At 39.2% G+C, this 8,571-nt stretch overlaps 1 non-coding gene across 1 annotated transcript; it reads left to right on the top strand.

The window, feature by feature from the left end:
- Positions 1-7,863: 7,863 nt before the first annotated feature.
- Positions 7,864-8,054, top strand: LOC144783576 (small nucleolar RNA snR46). The gene has a single exon (XR_013601527.1). It is a non-coding gene; the product is annotated as a small nucleolar RNA snR46 (small nucleolar RNA).
- Positions 8,055-8,571: the final 517 nt, after the last annotated feature.

Here is an 8,571-nt window from a genome sequence, read left to right as displayed (position 1 = left end):
TGAATGAAACGTCAATGTTATTCTTTTGAAATGATTATTAAAATAAATGTGTTCAGGAATACTTAAACCATTATCTCTTTGAAATATAACAATGGTCCTTATAATTGATGACATTCAGGGAGCATTAAAAGGTGGTTATACACAGAGGATTTTATTGAAGTTTCAAGAAGCTGTAATAATTCTCTCTCAGATGAGTGAAATGCTTGAACATTTGCTTGACTTCGGGGTCTTTCACACCATGTATTTACTTTCGACTGTTTCGACTGATATGAAAATAAATGTGTAATGTTAAACATATAACTCAGCAGTACAAATACTGGCATTTGGACGATGGAAACAAGATACTTTGAAAAACGGTTCTTTTCAAAAGGTCATTGAAATGGCAATTCCTTGATGCTTTGACCTTTCAATATTTCTTCACATATTTCATCAACTTGTTGCATGGTTTGAAATGATAACTTTAATATTTGGGATTTAGAAAAAAAGGGGATTATGAAGCTAGCAATGGTTTTGTTTCCTACCGTTTTGTAGAAGATGCGGAGCTTTCAGCATAACACTGCACCCATCGGTATTTTAGGAAACGATTTGTATTTAAAGTTCTTTTCAGATTCTTATTAATATCTGCACTGTTTCACGGTGCTGTGGAACAACCTAAGGGGACAGTGGTAAAATACACAAAACAAAAAATATATATAAATACACACCTTACAGACTATCAAGTGAGCCAAGAGTAACAAACGAACATATGGCAATTTTATATCATTGTATGTAGCTAATTAAGCCGTTTTGGGACATAAGCCTCCCAATAATAACACCTTCGGGCACAAAATAATCATAAACGTGACCTGCGGGTAGGCCTCGATATTGGCATGAAAAGTTTAGTCATTTCACTAGTAGTTTTAAGATAACTCATGCTACAGCCGACATGCATAGGTGGATAATTAAAATGTTTGCTTGGAGTGTACACACTCAAAAGCAATAACATGAGAAAGGCATCCATATCAGTGTTAAAGGTGAAAAGATGACCCAGAAAAATGAATGAAATTCAAGATGGCCATGGTCACGAGATGCAGGACAGTGTCTAGGACTTGTATGCATGCACGAGAGAGTTAAGCAGTAGCGTCTCCTCGAGAGAGAGAGTGCTGCGGGGTGGTGGGCCAGGGCGGGGGAGGGGCAGGGTGGGGCGTCGCAAACTGCGGCATACGGCAGAACAGAGGTGAGTAAATAAATAAAACAAATTACATTGTGCATGCTGCAACGCCAAATGGCGATGCAGGCGCACAATGTAATCTGTTTTATTTATTTATTTATTTACGCACCTCTGTTCGGGTGTATGGCGATGTTACCCCACCATGCCCCTCCCCCGCCCCGCAACACTCCCTCGAGGAGCCCCTACTGGAGTTAAGACATATATCCTCTACGAAAAGGTTGTCAACATGCAGCAACACGTATAGCGAAAATCATGTAATGGTCTAGGCCATCTGACGGAACATTTTTGGTCAAATATTTGAAAGAGAGAAGGAAACGTGGTAAATACTACTGCCTTATTTTTTTAGAAAAATCACGAACTGCGGCAATCTTGCCTTCTTCTGCCTAGTTCTGTCACAGCTTCCTTTCTCCATCCCTTCCCAAGCTGATGAATAAAATGCATCTTTAGGCACTGATGTAATTAGTCACTCAGTAACAATAACCGTATTGTAACAATAATCGCAGATTCGCAGACGCACTTTATCTCCCATTATTTCTCCTAACATGCAGCCAAACATCCATTGACTCGTCCCAGCATTCACCCACTTGCAAAATGATTAAGCACAAACAAACTCAACAACATATGCAAGATCATTTAAAAGAATAAACATAAAAAAAAGAAAACACATTGTCAGCTAAAAATGACAGGAGTATCTTTACATTTACATAGCAGTGTCTGGCAGTTTTGCAATGAAATTGTACATAGTGTATTATTATTTTAAAGTTCAAGCATGGCCGCCATGTTTAGAAAAATGAACTGGGAATCTTGGAATGGTAAAATGTTAATAAACTGTGGACAATAGTGGACAATAGTGGACAAAAGCATTCCGTGATGATTGCCTGGTTTATAGGCATTGGGGGCAGATTTACAAGCCCCTTGCGCCACTTTTGTGTCACTTTTAACATGAGTCAAAACTATTGTGATGCAGCAATATTGTTGTCCATATAATCAATTTTTCAGGTAAGTAATGTTGTTTTCAAAGATAGTGTTGTTAATATTGTTTTAAATTAAATAGTAGTAAAATATATTGTTTTTTAATTATCTTCAAGTGTTGTATAATTGTTATTATTATTTTGAAACATAGTTTCAAGTGTTGTATAATTGTTGTTAATATTTTGAAACATAGTTTGTAATTTTAAGTGATATCTACATTTTTAATTTTAATGCTAAAAGTAATTTATATTGTCATAGAGGGTTACTATGTTTGTAGGGGTGTAGGGAGGGACGTTCATTAATTAGAATTAATTATTATTAACATATTAATTTAGAATTAACTATTTAATTGGTTAATAATATTGTGTGTATTAATTATATGTTTTAATTTATATATTAGGTGCGGGCTGCTGGGATTGTAGGGCATAGATTCGGAAGTTAATGTGTTACTTTACAGTTTATTATGAATTTTTTAATTGATCAAAATATGTAAATTGTGTAATATTTATACTTTTAAAGTTACATTTGAAGTGTTGGCTGCTGGGTTTGTAAGGGCATAGGTTGGGACGTTAATTAGGTAATAAATAAGCAATTCATTATTTAATTATAATTAATTAATTGCTTAATAAATATTCAAATTGTGTAATTATTATATTTTTTTAAGTTATATATTATGTGTGGGCTGTTTGGTTTATGGGAGTATAGGAAAGGAAGTTAAATACATATAAATTAATTAACAATAAAGTAACAATGTATTATTCATTATTCAATTGATCAATATATATGTACATTGGTTAATAATTAGATTTTTAATGGTCTATATTCGGTACAGGATGTTGGGTTTGTAGGGGTATAGGGTGATGAGTTAATTAAGTAAAAATGTATTAGCAATTCTTTATTAATTTATTATTAATTAATTAATTGATCAATAAATATATAAAGTGTGCACATTTAAGTTAGATATTTGTTGTGGGCTGCTGTGTTTGTTGGAGTATAGGGAACAAACATTTTACTTCCTCAATTAATTTATAATTCATTAATAATTGTTAATTGATTAATAATTGTGTTACATTTATTTGTTTTAGTTATATTTTAAGTTTGAGCTGGTAGGTTTGTGTGAGTATAGTGTGGTAAGTTAATTATAATTGCTAAATAATTACAAGTTTTAAGATTAATAATTATTCAATCGTTTGGAAATTATGTTAATTGTTTAATTGTCGCCAGTAGTTAGTTATAGTTAGGACCAAGTTTCAATAGGAAATGTGTGTCTTGACTTGCTCATATCCTTGGCGCCGGTTGACTCATCTTAACAAAATGTTCCCCCCAAAATTGACATGGTAATTCTTGTTGTGTATAGCAAGTTTCTTGGTGATCTGTACAGCGCGGGGAGAGAAAAAAGTGGTCTAAAAAGTGTGTTTTTCCACGATAATTCCCACAGGACACGTAGTTTTCTTGCAGGTTCCATAACTTATTCAAACAGCCAGTTCTAGAGGGCCATTCAGAACTCCAGAAGTGAGATGAATATCCGAAGGTTCACGGGGAGACTGTTCCAGGTCTTTTCTGTGATGTGGAAGAAGGAGCATCCTCCACTTCTGCTTCGGTAGATGCTGGGAGTATGGACAAGTGAAAGGGAGGCTCAGGTCTGTCTCCTCGATGGTTGGTGGAAGTTCAGGCAGTAGATAATATACAAAGATCATTGTTTGTGTAGAGCCTTGTGTGCATGGGTCCGCTGCTTGAATTCGCAGCTAGTAAATTTGCCGAAGGTGGGGTATGATGTGGGTTTGTTGGGGAAGGGCGAGGATGAGTTTTGCTGCAGTGTTCTGTATGGTCTGAAGTCCCTGAAGGAGGTGTACAGCAATTCCTACATAGAAGGTGTTACCATAGTCCAGTTGACTGTTAATGAGGACCTGTGTCATGCTGCATTTCTTGCATAGGGGTAGCCACTTGAAGATCTTTTATTGCGTGCACAGAGTGAGGAAGCAGAGTGAGAAAGCAGGCGGAGGAGACAGCATTGATCTGTGATTTCATGTCAAGCTTGTTGTCAATGATGATTCTGAAGTTTCTGGCATTGTCAGAGGGATTGGGTGAGGGTCCTAGGTCTGATTGCCACAAAGAGTAATTCCAAGTGTTGTCGCTGATGCCAACGATCAGTACTTCTCTCTTGTCTGAGTTCAGCTGCAATCAGTTATTCTTCATCCAGTTTGTGATCTTTGCCTTGCATCTGGTTCTGGTGGTGATGGGGTTGTCAGTGACTAAGAGGATGAGCTGGGTGTTGTCTGCGTAGGAAATTATGTTGGAATCATGGGATCTGAAGAACTTGGCCAACTGGGTCATATGTGCCTTGAAGAGAATGGGGCTGAGGGATGAGCCATGGGCAACACTGCAGGTGATCTCCTTGAGTTCAGAGGTGAAAGGTGGGAGATGTGAGGTGGATCCTCTGTGTTCTTCTCATGAGGAAGGAGTTGCTCCATCTGAGGGTGTCAACTTGGATGCCGATGTGGTGGAGTCTTTTGATCAGCCTGTGATAGGATATGGTGTCTAAGGCTGCAGAGTGGTCGGGAAGATCAAAGCTGCTGTTTCTCCTCAGTTGAGGAGGGTTTGAATGTTGTTGGTGGCTGTGATCAGGTTGGTTTTGGTGCTGTGAATGCTGAGGAAGTCAGATTGAGAGGCGTTGAATAGATGGTTCTGCTCCAGTACTTTCATGTGTTAATTGTTGATGATCCTTTCCAGTACCTTGGCCGGGAATGGGATCAAGGAGATTGGTCATTACTGTTTGAGTTTGCTGGGGTCTACTTAGTCTATTTTAACATCAATAGTTCTTTCTAGACTTACTACATCACCAATCTGCACTTGGTACCCCTACACCTTACTTCATATATGATGTTGAAACAAAAGATCTTCATCAAAAGAGTCCCCTTTGGGGTGCCCATCAGGAATTGCAATGCAAGCCTGATCATGAGCATTGTCCAATGATGAGGCATGACAACCATTCAGGTGTGTGAGGGCTTCAGTTCCAAACGACTTGGACATTGACCGACCACTTAATTTCTCCTTTCCTTCTCATTTCTCTAAAGGAACTGCATACTTATTTTTGAGATAGTCAATCCAAGGCTGCTCATACCATGAGGAAGTGTGCAGTGCTTTTGCCATTTGTGTCATTGATGTAGAAATTTAGGTTGCTGAGAAAGATGTTGTCCTTGAAGTCTAAGGCTAGGGGTGCAATGAAGTCTGCAATGGTATTGCAGGAGCTGGAGCAGGGGCTGTCAGTCGGTATGTGAGAGTGCTTCCGATGGTTGTTTTGTTGTCCGTATAGAGCTCGAAGGTGAGATGTTTCATGAGGGTGATGGTGTTGTCAGTGATGGTGGTACAGTTTATGGTCTCTTTGTAGATGATGGCTGTTCCTCCTACCAGCTTGTTGTTGTGGTCCTGGTGAGTGATTTTATACGTCAGGGCTCGCTCTGGCAATGTCTGGGGTAGATGTGAGGTTGAGCCAGGCCTCAGTGAGGAAGATAATGTCGGGTGCAAGGGTGCCGATGAGGTCCCATAATTTAGTGGAATACTGGTATAGTGAGCATGTTTTGGGAAGGGCGCATGCGAGTTGGCATTTTTGTTTAGGTGGTGCCTGTGGTGTGTTTGGGTTGGGGCTGGTGTGTGTGCAGTGACAGGTGAAGTGGCAGTGGGTGCAAGTGAAAGGTCCTACCATGGAGCATGGGTTAGTGCGGTAGCAGTGTTTGTTGCGGTATCCATGGTTGAGGGTGGCGAGCTCATTGATGGTGTATCTTCAGGGGCAAGTGGGCCAGGCGTCATGGCTTTGGCGCTGTCTCGACTTAGCATCGAGGTCAGCCATGTAGAAGCTGGGTGATATTTCTTTGTCAATTGTAACAGTGTTTTCTGTTATATTTTTATTTTTTGATTAGGAGGTGAGTGATTTCACATCCATCAGGGCTCGCTCTGGCAATGCCTAGGGCAGATGTGAGGTTGAGCCATGCCTCAGTGAGGAAGACAATGTCAGGTGCAAGGGTGCTGATGTAGTCTCGTAATTTAGTGAAATGCTAGCATAGTGAGCGTGTTTTGGGAAGGGTGCATGCGAGTTGGCTTTTTTGTTTAGGTAGTGTCTGTGGTGTATTTGGGTTGGGGCTGGCCAGTGGGCTGATGTATGTGCAGTGACAGGTGAAGTGGCAGTGGGTGCAAGTAAAAGGTCCTACCATGGAGCATGTGTTAGAGCGGTAGCAGTGTTTGTTGCGGTATCCATGGTTGAGGGTGGTGAGCTCATTGATGGTGTATCTTCGGTGGCGAGTTGGCCAGGAGTCATGGCGTTGGCGCTGTCTCGACTTAGCATCGAGGTCAGCCATGTAGAAGATGGGTGATATGTCTTTGTCAATTGTAACAGTGTTTGCTGTTCTATTTTTATATTTTGATTAGGAGGTTTTAGTTTTATGCTTGTTTTATGCTTCACCCGCAGCCTTGATAACTTGACTGTAGTTGTGAAACATGTTATGAGATGGGCATTCAAATGGGCCACTAGAAACTGGCACATATATTGTAGGCAAGGGCTTTAAAATATGCCACAAAAAACGTTTCACAATTATTGCAATGTTTGTTGAATTACAAGGGTCTGGATGGAAAATACCGAAATATGAATATAAAAATAAAAAAGTGTATTAATTAGATTAAAACCCAAATATCCTCTGTAACAGATACCCTCTGGCGATTATTCACATGGCCTCAATGAAAAGTGCCATTGGCTTAATTTTATTTTTATTGTAATTAATTGGCATACTTTGTGGGTAATGGTATTCACTGTTTGAGGTAATGCAAAACTGGGGTTATTTTGGTTTAATCGTAATCTAAATATATTAATTGAACAGATAAATGTGCGCAGCAAGTGATTAACTCATTAAGGCTGTCATTAGGAGTGGCACCATGTTTGGTGCAATATTTCTCACACCGAAAAAATCCAACTCCGCAGGGGTCAGTCTTTATTTTGTGCCATAACTACCACCTACTACAAGGTGTATGGATTATCATGCAGATTTTAGTATTTATGCATAAAAGTCTGCAAGTTCTGGTTCTGACATTTTTCTGATGGTAAATTCCGACAAGTTTGACCTGCTCAAATTTAACTCCGGTGGTTGGACTATGTCATTCTTCGTAACTACTGTGGTTGGCCATGTGCGGTGCTAGACTTACTCCACCTCTGAGATGGAGTATCTTTCTACTGTTTCTGGTCCCTTTTTGTCTGTGATAACTATAGAAGTGTGGTTTGTGAATAGCTATAGGCTTGGGGGTAGATGTATCAAAATTCAATTTTGCGATTTCTAAATAGCGATTTTGAGGGATATCGCTATTTAGAATTCGCAAAATGGAATGTATGTAGAAAATCGCTATTTTTTAGTGATTTCTTAGTCTTCCTTATTTGCGAATTCACACTTTGCGAATTCGCAAATAAGGAATAATTTCCCATGCATTCCTATGGGCCAGGAGGCCCAAAGGAATGATTGCAAAATATTTCTTAATTTGCGGATCGCAATTTGCGAATTCGCAAATTGAGAATAATTTCAAGGGTGCAGGGGTGTCTCAAAGACACCCTGCTGCACCCCTGAAATGTACATGTGTGTGCCCTATGGGCATGTATCTGCGTCACATGCCACCTACACAAATGCCAAATAGGGCATTCTCAAATGAAATCGCAAATTACCACCAACTACAAGTTGGTGGTAATTTGCGATTTCTGAACCCAAATTCACAATTTCTAAAACCCACATACATCACATTTAAGGAATCGCAAAATTTGCGATTCCTTAAATGCTTAAGAAAAATAAGGAATCGCAATTTATTGCGATTCCTTATTGTGCGATTTTTTAATACATTAAAAAAAATGCAAAAAAGCGTTTTGCGATTCGCAAAAGGCTTGATACATCTACCCCTTACTCTTTTGTGAGTGTTTTGACGTCCTTCCCAAACCACTACCTGACCCTCTGACCCGTCCTTCCCAAACCACTACCTGACACTCTGACCCTACCTAATCCCCTCCTTTTTCCTCCTTAACCATTCCCTTTCATTTAAGAATACTCTCCATCCACTCCCCTGTGTCCTTTCCACATTTACTACTAAAATGTAAAATGTATGTTTACATGCCATGGAATCTTTAAACATATAAGTTTTCAAGAGGCGGAGGAGTAAACTCCGCTCGTAAGTTTATGAATAGCATACTGTATTTGGTTTTATAGTGCTAAAAAAGTGCTAGTAGACGGATTTTGCACGTAACCCCTTTTTTGGTTTATATCACTGAATAATGTTTTAACAATATTCAGCATTGGGAGGCACTAGATTTATTCATAGGCAAAGCATAAACAAAGGCATCTGAAATGAACACAGTCGCAGCCTTT

This window comes from Lissotriton helveticus, chromosome 9, assembly GCF_964261635.1.
Source record: "Lissotriton helveticus chromosome 9, aLisHel1.1, whole genome shotgun sequence".
Lineage (NCBI taxonomy): Eukaryota > Metazoa > Chordata > Amphibia > Caudata > Salamandridae > Lissotriton > Lissotriton helveticus.
This window is presented reverse-complemented; position numbering and strand designations above follow the sequence as displayed.